The sequence below is a fragment of the Dermacentor albipictus genome, chromosome 1 (genome assembly GCF_038994185.2).
Source record: "Dermacentor albipictus isolate Rhodes 1998 colony chromosome 1, USDA_Dalb.pri_finalv2, whole genome shotgun sequence".
Lineage (NCBI taxonomy): Eukaryota > Metazoa > Arthropoda > Arachnida > Ixodida > Ixodidae > Dermacentor > Dermacentor albipictus.
In genome coordinates this window covers 242,726,531-242,744,642 of record NC_091821.1, presented here as the reverse complement: position 1 = coordinate 242,744,642, position 18,112 = coordinate 242,726,531, and the positions used below count along the sequence as shown (strand labels likewise).

Sequence of the window (18,112 nt, the reverse complement as noted above, 5' to 3'; positions counted from 1 at the left end):
TTTTCGGGCTGCACCCACTTCACCTACCTGTCACCGGACGTCACAAAACCGCAAAAGCTCCCCGTGTCAAAGTGACGTGTATGCGTTAAAGATGCATCAATATGGCGAATAAAACGGAATTTTTTTCCGAATAACCGCAGGCTGCCCCGTTCCGAAAGGAATAAAAGATGGCTGCCGCCGATCGCTCAGGCACGGGCGACTCGCTCCTGCCAGAGAGCACGGGTTTATTTGCGTACAATAAAACAATGTTTTCGAGCACTTTCGGCACGTTTACGACCTCGCTCTGCCAACTCTTCTTTGCTGGGGATCCGTTTTAGCGGCATTCTGAACATTCCGTTGCAGGCCTGCGCGATTTTTAAACAGTTACCGCAAGGTAAGTAAGGGAAAGCAGACCAATCGCAGACGCCGGCACAACCCTCTTCATCCGGTTATCGATTCTCAATGCACTGGCTCGGCCCCATCGAATCCCTCTTCACTTGAGCGTGTTCCTCGCCTCTTGTCAGTCAATTAGATAAGACAATCCGCTCAGTGTAGGCAATGGTATTCGTTTTTAAAGCAAACAAAAGTTACCTCCTCTAAATGAGGAGAGCATTTGATTGGTCTCTTCAGACAAGCCTGCGGGTCACCGACCAATGCTTGCGTCGGCGGTTGCGCAAATTTGACGTCAGGAGATTGGAATAAAAGCAAATTGGAATAGCTTTACGTTAAAGGGCCCCAGATTCGTTGAGTAATTTATTTACCTAAAGTTCAACTTGGAAATAAATTTACAAGCAAGAATCTTGAATGTCAAAGAATAAAAAAAAAATTGTGGTTGCGAAGTGACGGGGGAAGCTTAAGCTAAGAAGAAACAACCACAAAAATATACCAGCTAGGTCCATATTTATAGACCATAATTAGGGGGGGGGGTTCATAAGAACAGATGCCGGTCAATCGTGAGAGCGAACGTAATATTAGCGAAGGGGGTTAGCTGACGACCAAGTGTTTGTAATATCAAAGTCAACTTTTGTCAGCTCGGCTCCTGAACCTATATTCGCAAAGAACATCTTGAACGAGTCCATAATTACTTTGTTTAGCGCAAAACAACAGACACACACACGGAGTAGGAGTATTCATAACAACAGCTGTGGGGGCATTCGTGATGTTGGACACACTTTATTAGCGAAGGTCAGCCGATGGAAAACAGCTCTTGCGAACGGAATATTTGTGAATTCGGCCCCGGCGCTTGCTGGTGCCTTTCGGTTATCTCGTATTGAATATAGCAACCTCCGGTGAACTTAGGAAAGGAATCAGGCAACGGAACAAAACGCCAGAACATCAGGTTTACGTATCAACAGCAACGTGGTGTGGTACCGCTATACAAGTATGTTGCACGTACGTATTCAGAGTTGATAATGTATGGTGCCCTGGAGTGAACGTGTCTTTGAGCTGAATAATCGGACTGCAATGGCCTGCGTTTGCGCCACGATTGCTTTAACCGTTTTAGAGACGTAATACACCGTGTCCACAGAAAGCCTACTCATTCATGTGTCTTTTCTTCTTTTTTTTTTACGTGATCAACGCAAAGCTCGAGTTAGCCGGCGGCTGGAAGCACGTTTTATTTCATAATGGCCTGCGTGACGGTCGAGCCTGTTTTGACAGCCGCGTACGGTATACGACTGTAACTTGCGCTCGCAACACCGCACTTTTCCATTGATGAAAAGGGAAACCGAATAGAATTTCATACGCTGGAGTCACGTGCCACTTGGCTTAGGTGCCTCTGCCGTTGGACTGACCTTCCAACCGGTGCTGGCAGCTTACATTTTTTTGCGCAAACATTTCGAGCGACTTATTTCAAGCTGAGAGGGCGGAAACAAAAGATTGACGAGTCTTTCACGGAGTTCTACGTTCATACTCGAGCGCTTACTCTGACAAACAAGTGCAGTAATATCAGACGCTTACCGTATAGCCGCCGACGGACGTCAAAAGCGCGAACGGTAAAACAAAGTCATTACTCGAGACGCTGACTTGCAGGAAGTGCGCCGTATCCCAAACACTATTCGCGCAGCATCGCGAGGCACCTCACGTACAGCTCTTTTGTGTCTGCGGGAGACACAGTGTTGCAGCGCTGCGTGTGCATTGGGCAATGCAGAGACAGCTGCACGCAAACGATTGCGCGCTTCGGCGTGAATCATCGCGCACCGCGAGCAGACTTTTGTACGAAGGTCGGCGAGGATCGGCGGAAAGGAGCGATTGCTGCACAACCTGCCGACAGCATGTAAGACGCGAGCACCTGTTTTCATTCGTTAATTCATACATGCATTACGTTTACTCGGTTACGTTTCACGGACGTATTGCCGCAATACCTTGCGCAAGCACGGGAGAGCCCATAGCAACCATTAGCGCATTAGCGCCAACATAAACGCCTGTAAACGGTCCTTAGGTGCTGATATCCTGCCTCAGTCATGTGGGCACATTACTGCCAATAGAGCCAAGCACAGCACGTTAACGAGGTTACGTGACTGATCGGATACGCAACGCAAATTAGTTACCAAATGATGAGCAACATGTGTTGACACTTTCGTTTTGCGTTACTTCGAATCCTACATCAAGAAAGGGGCTGACAGATGGAATAGCACACTGTGGTATAAAGTTTGTAAACCGGGATAAGGGGCCTCAGAAAGGCTGGCCAACGTTTCGATAAGAGGACCTATCTTCGTCAAAGGCGGCCTCGTCATGTTAGCAAACTGACATGCCGAGGATGACGAGGCCGCCTTTGACGAAAATAGGTCCTCTTATCGAAACGTTGGCCAGCCTTTCTGAGGCCCCTTATCCCGGTTTACAAACTTTATACCAGAGTTCGAATCCTACAGGCATTTTCGCGTAAGCAAAGTGAGTAAGCTCCCTACAACACCTATCCATCAATATGTGGCACACATTCGAATGTTCATTTTGAAGAATTCCACTTCGTCAGCCGCGTATACTTATAAATCGAGGGAAGCTTTGGCATCTGAAACAGCGTCAGCAACGTACCACTTAAGCCGCTTGAGCGATATCCTGTGACCGAATATAGAGAGCAAGGAAAGGAAGGATAGAAAAGTGAACCAGACTAGCTTCCGGTTTGCTACACTACACTGGGTTAAGGGAAATGGGAATAGAAAGAGGGGGAGGGGGAGCCGGCGCGCCTACAATAGACGCACAGCACGATTATAAACGGTCACTGAGACCGATGGATTTCAAAAACTGCTGTAGCGCACGAACACATTTATCACCCCTTCAGGGGCCAATTAATTCTGCCCATTGAAAAATTATTTTCTCCACATTTATCGCATCTTCATAATCATAAAAAGCGTACAGCTACCGAACAGGCTAAAATTTTTAAATTCGTCTGTGAGTTTTGTCAAGTTTGCAAAGTGCAGCCGCCATGCATAAACTCGCTACAGGAACGTTAGGTATGACATTATCACCCATTTCATATTTAGCACAATTGAAAAGAGCCTATCCAACCACCTGAAAAAAAAAAAGTTCGGCAGCATGTTACACTCCTGCAACACGTGAAGGCGGAAGCCTGCTGCACACTTGGTAATGCGCCGTCTCGCATCGTCGCGTTGCTGCTTTCGCAGTTCGGCTTCTTCGGCTCGTTTCCGACGCTGGCTTCGCGCGCGATCCAACTATGTTTCCCTTCGACTTGGCATCACCTCAGCAGGGAACTGAAACGTGCGCTGTTCTGTGTGTTGTGTGGGTGATTTCAATAAATGTATGCACTCTTCGCTTTTAATTCACTTTACTGAGCACTTGCAGCCTCAGCCTTACGGGGGTACGAGCCATTTTTGCTTGCTTACGGGGGTATGAGCCATCGAGAAAGTCTCGTGTTTTTTTTTTTGTACCACTCGACTAGACGCCGCGTTTCTGTACGTTGTATGCGTCATTCCAATGAATGTACATTGTAGGCTTCACTTTCTGAGTGCTTGTAGCCTCTACATTACGAGAGGAATGAGCCATTACATTTTTTGCTTACTTAGGGGGGTATGAGCCATTGCTGATGATGATAGTTTTTGTACCATTGGACCGCACAACGCGTTTATTTTTTTTCAGGGCCACTTAAGGCTTTTGCCTTAGTATTTTGATGTGAAACATTACGAAAAAGAATGAAAGATGTGAACCCGTCCATACAGACTCCGAAAGCAAACATACCGCCGTCCATTTTCGAAATCATTTTACTGAAACACATTTACACATATTATCCAAACTATACAGCGCAGGTCCAGTGTTTAAATATGTACGCGACACGTTTAAAATGTTTAATAGTCAGTGTTGCTGCTTTTTATCTTGGCGTGCACAATTATGCACAAAGCACCTGAAGGTGTTTATGCGCCACCGACGAATGCGGCCAAGGTCCAGGAATTTTCGTTTCAGCAAATGCTATGGAGTCTAGCCCGTTTAGTGCGGTCTGCAGAGGGATGCGCTGGGCGTCGTAATGAGGGCAAGCGCACAACAGGTGTTCGATAGTTTCTTCAAATTGACAAGAGTCTCACGTTGAGAATCGATCATTCGAATACAGTAAGAATAAGCGTCTGTACATCCAGCCACAGGAAGTGGGGCAATGTTCAACCACCGCAGGAAAGGCTATTTGTCACTTGCACTCGCTTCTAGTTGGCTAACCGTCATGGAGAAAGAGGGAAGGGCAGACATGCCTGGTTGGTTAGCGCATACTAAACCCACTAAACCCACTCGTGTTTAACTATTCTACTTTTTTCAAAGCCTTGCTAAAAAGAAAAATCCTGAAGGAAAGCCAGACAACATATATGACTGACTCCTGGGATAGCTCTAAGTTTCAACAGCGCAATTAGCAGCCACATTGCAGCATTTTGCTTGCAGATGCTATAGGTCTTATTTTAGAGAGGTAATTTTATTAAAGGTTTTATTTCACGCATAAAAGCTCCCGTTTTCAATAGGTGTGTAGCCAAGAGTAGGCGATGCCACGGCTGCAGCTACTCGATGTACTACTCCACAAGAATAGAAATCTGCATTTCATGCTAGCGTATCAGGTTGACCTTGAAGTGGAGGGCCCGATTCCCATTCATGGTAGCCGCATTTTAACGGAATCGTACTGAGAGATAGAGAGAGGGAGGGAACAAGTTTATGTAACGGAAACCCCAGTCCGGGTCCACTGACCGGATTGAAATGACACGCGTGTACTTAAATTCATGTGAACGTTAACACAAAATGTCCCTCGTGGCCAGTGGCGTAGCCAGAAATTTTGTTCGGGGGGGGGCTACGCCACTGGCCCAATATATATATATATATATATATATATATATATATATATATATATATATATATATATATATATATATATATATATATATATATATATATGTAGCTGCACGTTGCAGCTCAGCCTCCTCCTTAAGAGGAAGCTTTAGCTCGGGTGCTCCTATTTAAGTACATGTAGAAGGGGAATTCGTTTTTCCCTGCAACCACTTTACCAAATTTGAGGAGGTGTGTTGCATTTAAAAGGAAAAATTTCATTCTAGTGACTACTGGCTTCGAATTTTTCATTTAGGTGGTCAATTATTTATTAAAAATTGGCCAAAATTGAAAATTTTCAGGAAACGAAACTATCAACTTTAAAACTCCGTGACTCAGCAATGAAAAATGATATCACCATTCTGTAAATTGCATCTAATAGTACATCTACAGCGGACAAAATCGATTTGTTACACATGAATCTCAAAAAAATTTAGTATTGTGGAAATACGGCTTTTGCAGAACCCTTGTACACAACGTACCCAATTCACGTAAGTTACAAATTGACACAGCAAACTTTTCCGCTTTGACTGTTATAATAAATGCCGTTTACAGAATTGCCGTTTACACGTTCTTTGGGCGTGGTAAATTCGAATGTTTCCACTGTAAGCTTTGCCGTGGTGTTTCAGGCTCGTAGTAGTGGCACCAAGGTTCATCCGCGATCACAGTTGCAAACAAGAAGTCGTCATGCTCATTGTGATACCCGATCAGATGAGTCAAGGCAGCGCGAAACTTTTCCGTCTTCTCGCGATGGATAAAAATCTTGGGGATCCATTGCGCACCAAAGAGCCGATAACCGAGAAGCTCATGAATTATGGCATGAACCGAACCGTGACTGATGTTCAGACGATCTGCCAGTTCATCGATGCTTATCCTCCGTTCTTGTTTCAGCAGCTCATGAACCTTTGAAATTGTGTGGGGGGTGATTGCGCGATGGTTTTGGCCCGGTCTTGGAATGTCTTTGCAACGTCCTTTGAACCGTTTGCTCCAACGCTTCACAGTGGTCAATGAAATGCAGTATTCAACGTACACGGCAGTCATATGGTGATTAATTTCTGTTTTGGAAACACCTTCAGCTGTCAAAAACTTCGCGACACCGAGCTGTTCAACTTTTGAAGTGTCCATTATGTGACGCAACCATATTCAACCCAGTGTATGAGAGCATTAAAGAACATTTATCTTCACACCTGCGTGTCACTTTTGTAAATGAGACATGCCGTTCTCCTACGCGCATGCCTCGCAGATAATGAACCGAACCATTATTGCGCGGTTAGGGTAGGCTCACTTTCATTTGACTCGCCCTCGTACATCAGAAATGCAAAGATACAATGGGATATGCAAATGCGAAAATACGGCTTGATAAAGGACAAAGAAGTGTCACTGGAAACAAAGTTCACTGCATGTATACACAAAACCTCGCAACAAGATATTTAAGTACACGTATAAGTCTCCAATGAGTCTATAGATGTAACTGTATAAGTTAACTGTACATAATGCGTCTAATAACTGTATAACTGTAATAACTGTATATTGCATATATAATACTGTAATAAAGAAGTAACTGTATATAATGCGTCAAACAAGGCAAATAAACATGTTGCACAATCATAGATTCACAGAATCCTAGATTCCGCCCCCATTCCATCCACTCCCCCCGATGTATTGCGCGCGACGGAAGGTGGCTCGCTTGCTCCCCGCTTTTCTCCTTTGCGCACACAAGACTGAGCCACCATCGTCGGCTCATCCATTCCACCTCCCCCCCTACGCTTTCACTCGCACATACAGCATGCAGCGCGTGGTCACGATGTTATCACCCTTGGACTTTATACGAAACATGAGGGCGATGGCAGGAAAGCGCCTGGAGTGTCCATATAATTGCTTTCGCAATAATATAATAAACTTATCCGGCAACTGAAGCGTCCCGTCACCCATTACTTTCCGCAAAAGAAGTATCAAAATCGCACTTTCACCACGCGACAATTCGCTGCACCGCAACAATGTATTTTTTTTCTGTGAGGCGGAGGCACCGAAATGGAAAAAAAAAACGCATAGGAAAGTATCTTGGCCAGAATCTAATGCCTACTTCGGGCACCTAATGGGGCTACGGAAGGAATACCGAAGAAAACATGAGATGCTTGGTCCACTGAGAACCATACGCATAGTGCTCAATATCCTACAGCGGCGAAACAAGACTTTCCGGAAAGGTTCCGCTCAAGGAATGCGGTGCAATACTTCGAGTCCCCACAGTGATGGCGGCGAGCGACCATTTTTTTTTCTCGTCTGCCAGCCAGAAAGCGTCCAAAACTCTGTCCGGTGAAAATCCACTCGGCCAGAGCAAACCGAACGCGCACCGAAGTGCACCGCACGGTGGTCGGGGCCATACGAGAAAAACGTGTGCGCTCTGGCTGGCTCTGGCAGCCCGCGGGTAGGGTATACCGAGAACAAAAAAAATTGAAGAGGCTCAATGTGTCCTCGCGAATAAAAGTCAAAGTAGAAAAAATAAATAAGAACGTAGTTACTTTGGCTGGCTTTAGTGTCTTGACATGGATGTTCTGGCGTAGGTTTTAAAAAATGTTGATATTTTTTATATGACATGACGGCACAAATGAACCACCCCAACGCTTCGTCTCATTCGACCTCGCTGCCTGCTTTGTCAACTCGTCTGCTAGTGTGTTGATTTGGCTTGTCTCGTTGTATGTTCCGATGTAAGACTTTAGAAAAGTCAATAGACCTATGGCGTCAAATGTTTATAACAACATTAAACCCACAAAGTTCCGCAATTGAAAATCTAAAGCACAACTTTGGAAATGTCAATGCACCTTTCACATCAAGAGCTTATGAGATTTATACCCATAAAGTTTCGAAATTGATATCCATGCGCTCCATAGATTCGGTGGCCTCAGTGAGATGCCGCGGCGAGCCCGCTCACCATCAAAGCGCCCTTGAAACTTTGTGCTCGGATGGGACTGCTTGGCGTTATGTGACTCCCGGTGTATGGGCGTTGCCACGAAATCCAGTCCGAGTTTGCAATCTTCGCGGTTAAATGTCTTTTCGAGCGTCAAAAAGACATTCTAGACAAAGTCCAGAGTGACTTCCGGCGCCGGGGGTCGCTTTGGTCGGCGGTGCATGGACAGCACGAAAAAATTTCGGGGGGGGGTGAAGCCCCATAAGCCCTCCCCCCCCCCCCTGGCTACGCCCCTGCTCGTGGCCGAACTTTTGCTATGAAACGTTACAATGAGCTTCTAAGTGCAACCACCGTGGTGAGGAGGTTTATTTCCGCTAAGCATCAACAACAAACAAAAGGTAGCTTAAAGCTCGATTCATTTTTCGTATGCCTGATTTATCGGCTAGCAACAGGACCTGGTAGAATCGCGGACATCTAGGTGATAAATAAATAAATAAATAAATAAATAAATAAATAAATAAATAAATAAATAAATTTTGGGGAATTGATAGGACACGTTATTTGCCTAGATGTAAGTTACTCTCGAACATGAAGTGCAACCGTGCACCCGCCGTGGTGGCTCAGTGGCTATATGACGTTCTGCTGCTGAGTGCGATGTCGCGGGTTCGAATCCCAGCCGCTGTAGCAGCATTACGCTGAGGGCAGAATGCAAAAACGATGTGTACCGTGCTTTGTGTGCGCGTTTAATGCCCTAATGTGGTCAAAATAATCCCGAGTCTCCAACTACGGCTTCCCCGATCACCCACTGTGCAACTTCGGCACGTTATTTACCCGTCAAGTGAATTAATCTTTTTAAGTGTAACTGTGAAGTCTGCCGTGAGCATGTCAACGCGTTGAGAAGAAGAAAAAAAGAAAGAAAACTCGATGACGTGTTTATTTTCGCGTATTAAGCAGACGCATAGTTAGCTCCCCGACACACTCGAGCGTCGTGTTTCACGCGTCTGCCTTGCGCAGCTGCAGGCGTAGTAGACTCCGAGCGTTACGTATATCGCGGCGGAACAGGAGCGACCGTTCAACGCCCCCCGTTTGGCGTGGCCCGAGCGCGCCTCTCGCAGAAGGGCCCGACCGACCGCCAAGAGTCTTTGGCCTCGCCAGCGGTCTTCGGTGTCCGCGGCCCGAGAACGACCCCTAACCACAGTTCCTCCTTCACAAATCACGCGCACTTGGACGCGCGCTCGCGGCGGGTCGGCCCTGCGGCACGGGCGCCGGGCACGGACAGGGGTCAGCCGAACGGCGTCCACGTGCCACCACAAATCACCGCTCCAAGACGCAGCCATCGGCGCCAATAACAACTTCTCCGCAATCTTTACGATGTTGCACGCTGGCTTCTCGGCCACGCCCGCCTCCACCTGCGCCGGCTACAGACGGTCTTCGCGCTCGCTGCCGGAGCAGTGTGCGAGCAGCTTTTTTTCAAAACTATAGCCGCCCGACCGAGGCTTCCCGGAGACGCGGCTGGCGTGGCTGGTAGCACGAACCACCGCCGTGCACCGCTCCTGGAACGCGAGACCCCGCCAGTGGCTGCTGTGTGAGCGGCCGACGCGTGGCGCAACTTTCTATTTTTTGCCGGGCTCGCACCTCCGCTCGGCGGCCACACTGCTCTGTATTCCACGGCCGCGAGCTCGGCCAGTTGTATTTGCGTAACCCGCCGTCGGTGCTCTCTTATTCAAGCAAGAGCAGCTTTCTTTCAAGTTCGTATTAGTATTCTTGCTGTGATGACAACATGCGTAACGTCGCAGAAGAAAAAGAAACGCATCACTTCAGTGTCGAGGCGCACCGTAAATCAGCTCACGGATCAGCCAAGTTTGCCCGAATTTCTAACAGGGTCGCAAAAACGTTGCGTTTACGACTATTACCTGCTGAGGAACCGGCTACATATATAGCCACTACACGTCGCACTTTCGCGTCATTACGTGTAACGAGCGTTAATTATGATCAGTTATTTGCTGTTCGCATTTCAATTTATACTAACTGTAGAAGAAAAGGTAGTAAAACAAGCGCCGTAAGTCGTGGGTGTGTTCACGTTTAATTTGCCCGCGTCGAAGTTGCGGCCCATAGTTTCTTTTTAAAGTATAATTTCATTCTTTAATACTAGAATTATCGATATACGCACGTGAATGACGCGGCACAGCCAAGTGACCTCGATGGACAACAAGGGAAGTAAAATACCCTGCGCACGTATCCCTTTCGACAAACTCCAGAAGTGACCAGTCGCAGATTGAAAACCTTAATGTGAATACGGAGTGGTTGGACTATGTGTTATATAGTGTTACCGAGAGACCGCACCTTGAGACGGTGAGTCTGCCTGTTATTAAACGAAATAAAGATGTAGGTGTGTTGCATATAACGGTCATATTTGTATAAGCGCTTACAATCAATTGCGCAGGAGCGATTTCCACGAGTTTTTTTTTTGTTCAAATGCAAAAACAAACAAAAAAGGCAAGAAAACATTATTATTATTATTATTATTATTATTATTATTATTATTATTATTATTATTATTATTATTATTATTATTATTATTATTATTATTATTATTATTATTATTATTATTAAATATTTCTAAGCCTGAATCATTACCGTTTTGTTAACACGAACACTGGACCTTATTCTAGCACTGTTCGATTATTGTCAGTGCCCTTACTTCGCTGCCGAGGTAATCGCGCTGATGTGTTTCTTTTCAAACTCCTTCATGGTAACCTCGCCTGCCCCGAACTCCTCAGTTGTATCATGTTTCGTACTCCACGCAAGATCATCAGAGAACGCAGACATTTCCGTGTTCCTGCCAGTCGTCACTATAGCACTGAACCGTCCACAGAACACGGAGTCCTTATAACGCTTATTTTCATGATCTCGATATTTTTCATAACTCGCTGTCATCGTTCTTTTACGAGCTTTGCGCTGCTGTGTCGTGGTTTCAGACATTGTTCTATTCCCCTTCTCCTCCTTTTTCTTTTATATTCACGTTGCGCCTTGTAGTATGTACACTGTTCCCTTCGAAATTGTTCTTTTTATTGACTGTTTTTTTTTACTTTATTCCCCCTGTAGTTTTTTTTCCTTTTCCTTTTTTTTATGTATGCGTGTGCTAGCACTCAAACCTTATGGTTGTTCCTGGGCACGCTAAATGATTGAAGAAAGATTCTCGCGAGCGTGCTCGAAAAACTGGACGATCGCCCCTTCGCAGAGGCAAAAGTTCTAGGACACGGGTCCAGACGGGTTTCGGCACTCAAGGCCTTAAGCGCTCTGCGCCAGTTGTTAAGGGCTTGTGAACTGTGCGACAGACTTTGAAAGTTGTAGGGCGTAGCATGGCGTTGTTGTGTGAATTGTTTCTCATTTTATTTTATTTTTATTTGTTTCTCCTTTCACCTTTTATTCATTTTACCCCTTTCCCCAACACATGGGTAGTCAGCCGGTACGTACACTGGCCAACCTCCCTGTCTTTGCTTCCCTTTTGTCTCTCTCTTGATTGACTGATTGATTGTTACTACATAAATATAGTATATATACATGCCTCGATTTCACTTAACACTCAAGCGAAAACCGGCATATGTGGATATACATGTAATATATTCAGCGCCTGCCGGCGTTGAGTGAACTACAGCTTTGTTGCTTATTTAGTGCCCACGTTTACATGAATACGACAATGGCGCATTGCGTCGCATTTCCTGCACGTCGCATGTATGTAAACGGCGGTAATACGCTGGAAGCGAATTAACGCAGCGCTGACGTTGCTTTGCATTCCGAACGGTAGCTGTGACGTCGAGAGGGTGTTTACCATACGTTACGTTCAAATACGGGTGGCTGGTTCGTCTAGTTGATATTCCATTAATTTCATTGCAAGAGTGTGCATTCAAAACTAGTAAAACATCGCTTCTTTCCTTTGTTAAAAACTGCAGAGAACGATGTAAAGGAGGAATCCCCAAAGCTGCCTCTATTTATTGCTTTTGTTAATGCGGTTTCCTTTAAGTGCATTGATAATGCCTGACCACGAGAATTTGTATGTACGAGTTTGTCATGATATACCAGCATCTCTTTTTACCATTACATGTTCGTGTGCGGGAATTTGCTTGTTTAAACAGAATGTTCGCGTCAAAAAGGAGACCATTGAATGTGTCAATCATTTGTGAAGTTTACTAGGAAAATCCCGAACTTTGCGCCGCCAGACAACAAAACCCCCGATTTCACCCTGGTTTTCTTTGAAAAAATTAATTAGAAAACCTAAAATTTTGCCCCCCAAATTTCAATAACTATGAAACCCGAGAACGAAGAACATAACGTGAGTGATGACGTCCGTTATCTATACGAGTTGTAACTGATGAGTGGTCGAGCATAACTTTATTATAGCGTCTGGACAAAAGCGATTAATATGAAGGTGGACAGGGAAAACGTCGTGCGGCACGCGGCAGCAGCGCCATTGGAGAGTAAATGACGGAGTGCTCCGACCCGTCCAGTTTGTGCAGTAAGAGCTCCCCCCTCCCCCTCCCCCTCCCCCCTCCTCCTCCCACTAAGCAGCCACTCTCCGGCACTTCGGGCTGAGCGTCTCGCGTGCACGGACTAGATGTTCGATTTGTCCGATCGATGGTTCCTCCGCTCTGCTGGCGCGCTGTGGGTCAAGGTCGTGGTAGCCGCCCGTGGACACATCTCTTCATGACCTGCTCGCTTGGCGTGCCACGATCTTTCAGCGCCACCAGCTGCAACCATTAGTTTGGGCGAAGACAGCCCCGCTTCTTTTTTGTTGTAGCGCTAGGCGAACCTGCAACAAATTTCAGCAGAACAGAGAGTGAGAAAAGAGAGGGAGAGAGAGAGAAAGGCAGTGCTCGACGTGGCTGATTGCGAGGGCGTTGACTTTTCTTTGTTTTTTTTCTGTTCCTTTTTTTCTTTCGAGGAACTGACGAACGTGTGCGGAACGAGCAAAACAGGTCTGCAGGGTTGCTGTATTTCTTTTGGTCCCTTTTGTTTTGGAAAGCTCTGTTTACATGGCGTGTCGGCGCAAACTGTCGGCGAGTAACATGTCACATTAGCGCCATGCCGAGAGCCAAGGTGGATGTTTAACGGCAATGTCGATGTCCTTTTGTGAAACTGAGTTGGAATTGATTGAAGAGACAGAAAATAAGAATGTTAAGTTAGGCTATATTGTAAGTTTCCAGGATTGTGCAACGCTCAATCTTGCTGTGGAAGGGGGCTTGGCCTGCCATAAAATAAAATAAAAAAAAAACGAAGCGCCGGTGGCGACTACTCCTTGAAGTTACCGCACAACCAAGTTCTCGTGAGGTCGCCGATTTCGGCAGTGTCGCCTTCAGTTTAATTACCTGTTCATCAATAAGTACAGATTACACTGTATTTTAAGTAAGCTCACTCTATGGGCAGTGTGGATAACTTTCTTTCCATATAAGAGCAAATATTTTGAAATTTGTGGCGTCACCCTGGCGTACTGGCGCTGCGGTTTGGGTCGGAAATTCCAGATAGGCAAGTTTAGCCCCTTTCACCTTCTCCTCATAGTAAGCAATATATCCTTTGTGCCAAAGAAAAGAAAAGAGAGTTTTGGAATAATGCTCAGGCATTCTAAACTTATTCGGCGTTTCTCTTTAGCCTCCATTTAAACGTTATATACTAAAGCATCGTCATTGACAGCACTAGGCTCTAACTGGGTAATTCCACGACAAGCGACCTGTGTTTTACAGGAGGCGGTAGCGTCTAATAGTCGCGTACGGAACCTGATAAATTTAAGTGCAAGTTATGACCGTTGAGTGGGCGAGCGCGACACTGCAATCCCGTTTATTGTAGTCATAGCTAACACTCCAGCGAGCACTATTTCGCATTTTTATCCGTCTGGTTGAACTGTTATAGTATGCGAAATAATCAGCGTGCCTTCAGGTAAATTGAATATTTCTACTGTTGAATACAAAGTTTATTTCTAGATATCTTTTTGAGTAGACGATCAAACAACAAGACACTTGAGAGTGCGCTAGAAGTTGCACAGTTAAAAAAGGAATCAAGTGGTAAGGGAGCGCATATGGCCACATTCATAAAGAACTGTCGTCAACATAAGTTCGAATGACCTTAATTGGTAGGCCTACAAGTGGTTGTTGTGATACTCGCAAAGTTTATACATTGGCGCCACTGCTGGAAGGTACCAGTTGTTGGTCGTCAATAGCTGCAAGTGAATACCATCACTGTGGCAACTTCGAGTTGCAATAACCGTCGATTACAGAGAAAGGCAAGCTACGCATTCCCAAGGCGACAAGCTTCGATATCACAGGAAAACAGGAAACCTTCATGACGCGTACTTCCCGTGTAAAAAAGAGCTCAGCAGTGTGAGCTGGACACGGCGTGCGCACAAAGATAAACATTTGCACACAGGGGGCTTAGACAAAGGTGGCAAACAAATGATACTTGACACAACCAACTGAGGTAGTATACGTACGTTTCAAAATTACCCGCCTTGAGCTACCTGGCAAATTATATCTTTGGTGCTGGACAAGAAGCAAGTCACAAGACCGGTTGTGCGCTGAAACCAAAATGGCTCGCCGCGCGGGGTAACGGGTGCCTATGTAGGCGCACCAAATAGTTCACAGCTGAAGTCTGCGCACAGGAAAGCGCGCGATTTTAAATGCAGTGCAGCCGATGGGCGCCGTCGACGAGAGCGAAGCGGCCGCACAGGAAATCCGCCCTGTGTTTTGCGTTTGCGTCGCTTCCTGTATAAACCTGGAGTAAACATTCGGGGATATAAATATACCATCACGCCGACGACAATTGTTGCTCCTAAAGAGAAGGAAAAAACGAACAGAAGCTAAGCCTCGAAGGCCGACGTGGCAGCCATGCAGGACTCAGCCGCGACCTTTCTGCGCGATCCCGTACATGGAGGAAGCTCGTGCCCCGGGCTTCCCCGCGTCTGCTGGAGCGCGGCAGTTGCCTCGCTACTGGCTCGATTTTTTTTTCTCTCGCAGTGTTTCCCTCGGCTGACAAGATAATCGAGGCATTGCGCATGAGGCGAACCTTGTGACACGCGGCATGTCCCCCAGCGGTGCTGGAGACGCCGAATCGATGACTAATCGGGGGCCGTTCTCCATCGCCAGTGACGCCCCATTGGAACGGTTCGTGCATATTGCGCGTTTATCGGTGGGTTTTCTCTTGGCCGATTCCGGACGCCATTTGTTTGGGGATTCGTACTTCTCGCAAGTTGACCGGTTCCTGCAGAACTCCCCGCGCTTCGCGTGTTCGAGTGCGTTTCCTCGATCACGGCGCCGGTATTCACTCGTGAACCGCTACTTTCAAGGGATGACTAACGCATCCTCTTAGAAAAACTAGCCCGCTCCACAATGAGTGTAGCGCTTGCCTTGTAAATTTGCCGACAACACTGGCGTTGAATGCCCCCGCGTAACACCTTTAACCATAAGTGCACGCGATCTTTTTTGTACGCCATCAGCAAGTTTCATTTTTTTTTTCAATAAAAGAAAAAGAAAGAGGAAATAAACAGTGTAACCATCGCAGACACTTTGTGTAGAGTCACACGCTGAGCGCGTCACCGTGTCATGTTTGCTATCATCAATTCTGCTTTCTCTTTTTTCCTCTGAGACACACCTTTTCGTCTTCCGTGTGTCTAAATTAGTTGCTTCAGGTGCTCTGACAGAATTTCCTTTAAAAAAAGAAGAAAAGATGAACGCTTTGCGTTGTGAGCAACGGTATGGAATGTTTTGTCCCTGGGTGCGTCGCCACGCCATGTAAAGTGACATTTGGAATGTTATTTTTTCTCTTGCAGACTCTTCTAGTCTTGCTATAGTCCGCTTACGCGTGATGATGATCGACGATGATCGCTAATGGCATCCCCTTTGAATTGGGGAGTCGACAAATCACCAGCTAGCCTGTGTGAGGTAATTAGGTTTTATAATATCTTTTCCAATTTAGCTTCAGCTATATTATGTAAAGTTACACGTGCCTGTGAGGACGCGTTCTTCATATTTTCCCTGCTTTTTTTTTCTTTTCCTTCTTTTCTTGCAAGTCTCCACCGCTGAGCGTGTGAACGCTCCTACCAACTTTGAACCCTAGCGCTTTCGGAAGGCGGACGTTAACCTAGGTGTTCACTGGATGGATATCGCCTCATTTATGTACCACGTGCTGAGTCGTCTCCGATTTTTTATTTTTTTCTGCAGCAGACGGAGGTTTCCTCCGGTTGCGAGTGTTTGCTCCTGCATGTTATTGTCCTCAGGCAATCATATGATGGCACCGCCGCCGCGGAACTACGAAATTGCAGCACGCGATACGGTACACAAAATATTATTAGGGGTAACAGCGAGGAAGTACCAAGCTCAAGGTGGGAAGCGAATTGCAAGAAAAGAAACAGTGAAAATCATGGCGCTGAAGGAATTTAATGCCTGCTGCAGCGCTGTTCAATCTGCAAGCAACAATTCCATCGAAACATGTACTTACATCACCGTTGCAATGATGGCTGCGTGATGCAGCACCGGTTTTCTGCCCCGTAAACTTATATGACACTCTGTGGTTCATTGATTCGCTTTATTCATCATCATCAGCAGCAGCATCAGTCTATAATTTATGGCCGCCGCATGGACAAAGGTTTGCCCAGCGATATACAATGACCTCTTCTTACATCAACCTCCATCCCAATCTTGCGAAAATGATTTTCTCATTGCACCACATCTCGGCCATCCTCGACTGCGTTTCCTTCCCTTGGCACACATTCTGCAACAGACCACTGGTTACCCACACTAAGCATTCATGGTCTGCCCAATTGGTAGGCAGACCATCCAGACCAGCCAGTGGGACCTATTCCGGGTGCAACCAAATTAGAACGGCGCACTGAGCTTAAAGAAAAAAAATATACAGGGTGTTTCAGCAAACACCTTGAAGAAATTTTACTGCTGGTTCTGCACACTCCTTTCGTGGGATAATGAGAAATAGCTATGGTATACACGGGCTATACCATAGGCAGAACCGACAGCCGCATAATGAAGCACCGCATCGGTGCTATTCTTCAAAGTGCACTGAAATCTAAATTATGGGGTTTTACGTGCCAAAACCACTTTCGGATTATCAGGCACGCCGTAGTGGGCGACTCCGGAAACTTTGACCACCTGGGGTTCTATAACTTGCACCTAAATCTAAGTACACGAGTGTTTTCGCATTTCACCCCCATCGAAATGCGGCCGCCGTGACCGGGATTCGATCCCGCGACCTCGTGCTCAACAGCCCAACGCCATAGCCACTGAGCAACCACGGCGGGTATGAAATCTAAACCTCTCTGCTCGGAAGTTTTTTCTATTTCACCACCATCGAAATACCATCATCTTCATGCCATGCCCTCCCACCAATACAAGCCCTGGCTGCAGAAATGACCACTTTTGTCAAGTTTGTACAAGACATAAAAGCACCATGAGGACAAAAGCTCACAAAACAAGCAGAAGACAGGCAATCTGTAGAGGATGAGTCCCACAACAGAGAAAGTTTGTATGAGAGCGAATCAGAAAGTCTTTGTCCCTGTATTTTTTTAAGCCAAATTACAGCTGTAAATGCGAAGTCAACGTATCCATTCCCAGCGGGACCTTTCTTGGGCCTGCCCAGCTTTCTCTGCCTGTAGTTCGGCGGCGCGGCGCTGCTGTCAGTTGTTGAAGATTGCAATTGTGCTTCACACGTCCACGACGTACGAGCAACGAAGTGTGATTCGTTTTCTATGGGGCAAGGGACGAACACCCATCGAAATCCACAGGAAAATGCAGCCCACGTATGGGGAAAGATGTCTCGCTATAAGAAGTGTGAGGTGGTGGTGTCGTGAGCTCACAAGAGGCCGTGAATTCTTGCATGACAATTAGCGTTCGGGGAAGCCACGTGCGTAGGAAGTGTACCACA

The 18,112-nt window shown here is 46.3% G+C and overlaps 1 protein-coding gene and 1 long non-coding RNA gene across 3 annotated transcripts in view; one reads left to right on the top strand and one right to left on the bottom strand.

The window, feature by feature from the left end:
- Positions 1 to 2,108, bottom strand: part of LOC135901605 (uncharacterized) — a 49,562-nt gene extending 47,454 nt beyond the window's left edge. Inside the window, exon 1 of the long non-coding RNA XR_010564195.2 lies at positions 1,939 to 2,108. This is a non-coding gene — a long non-coding RNA (uncharacterized lncRNA). The remainder of the gene's footprint in view (positions 1 to 1,938) is intronic.
- Positions 1 to 18,112, top strand: part of LOC135901604 (uncharacterized) — a 185,698-nt gene that overhangs the window by 45,044 nt on the left and 122,542 nt on the right. The gene's annotated exons all lie outside the window — the stretch shown is intronic.